Below are 1490 nucleotides of genomic sequence, written 5' to 3'. Positions count from 1 at the left end.
CCGGGCCCGCCCTTTCCTGCCGGGTGGGCGGGGCTCCGGGCGCGCGCCGGGGCGGGGCGGGGCGGGGCCAGGCGGGGCGGGGCTCGGCCCCAGGCCCCGCGAGAGAGGCGAGCCCGGGTCCTGCGTGAGTCTGGGACCCGCTCGGTGGAGTGGGGGCCGCGGGCGCTCCCGGACCTGCGATGCTTTCTGGCTGCCGCGATTTGCATATTCATTACACTGGTGTCCTCACGAAGACATTCATTACCCTGGCGGCCTTTACAGTCCCGAGAAAAGTCCCCGCACTACCAGGCCGCCCTAGATTTTACCATCCCCATCTGAAGTCCCCCAAGTGTGGCGCTGGGGTGCATATTAAGGAATTAACAGGGCCAACGGAGCGGCGTTTACATAATCAATACATTTTAGAGGCTAAACTTCAGAGCTTTTGTTTCCAGATTAGCACACCAAGAAAGGAGAAAGTCTCAATCGGGAATTTAAAACGGGCATGAATGTTAACTGAGACCTCTCAGCAGGAGATCTGAAACTAGGGGTGTTCACTTCAGGGTGCTTTTTTGAGTGCCTAATGGGCCTGTCTCAGTTACTGGTCCATTGTGTGGACTCAGTAGATGTTCCTTGAGTGAAGGCATGAAATACGCACAGGACTACAGGCTTGGAGGTAGAAGAAAAATGAGATTTTTCTTGTCCTCCGGGAGTTTTCTGATACCCTTGTATTTGCCCACATACGTGATGGAAGAAAAACATGTTATGAGCAGTAAGAACTACAAAGTGCGGATTAGACAGAAGAGAGTGCATAAGGCTGTGGAAGAGATGTTTAAGCGGCTATCAAAATATAAAGAATTAGAAATATTAAGGTGCAAGTGGACACTTTCCTAAAAAGTAGGAGTTACACGTTTGTAGAACTGGTAGGGAAAGCAATTTAGCAATATGTATCAACAGCCTTTTGTGTTCATAAATTGATGGCATGTGGTTTGTTTCCAGTTTTTGGCTATCATGAATAAGGCTATTATGAACATTCTTGTATAAGTCTTTGTGTGGACATACGTAATTTATCTCTCGTTAAAGAAAAAATTATTCAATGACACTTGTTAATGCACAGTAAGGAAAACTTTATTCAAGGGTGGGGGACGATCTTGACAGGTATCGGGAGCACTGCTGTGGAATTTTGCAGTGGGGGAGAGAGAGATTGGGCTCAACTTCAAATATAGCAGAGACAGGTGGGAATTTATAGCCACAGAGCAGGGTGGGGGTCTGTGGGGAATTAACTAGGAGGAAACTTCAGGACTAAGATTCTGGCTGGATTCTGGCTAAACCAACCTCACAGGATTCTTACTGAAGGCAGATCAGGGTGATCAGATACAGAGGATGGGGGATCCTGGCTAATTGTTTGTGGGGAATTTTGCTAAAATTGGACCATGCAGAGAGGAACAGGGAAGTCCAAAAGTCAGGCCTAGTTGGAAAGGAGTTCTGTAGAAACTGAGCAACGTTTGGTTAAT

Source organism: Mirounga angustirostris, unplaced genomic scaffold (assembly GCF_029215605.1).
Source record: "Mirounga angustirostris isolate CCGP_5_RB_7025 unplaced genomic scaffold, mMirAng1.0.hap1 SCAF_8, whole genome shotgun sequence".
In the NCBI taxonomy this organism is placed as follows: Eukaryota; Metazoa; Chordata; class Mammalia; order Carnivora; family Phocidae; genus Mirounga; species Mirounga angustirostris.
The sequence above is the reverse complement of the archived record's forward strand: the minus strand, read 5'-3'. Positions refer to the sequence as shown.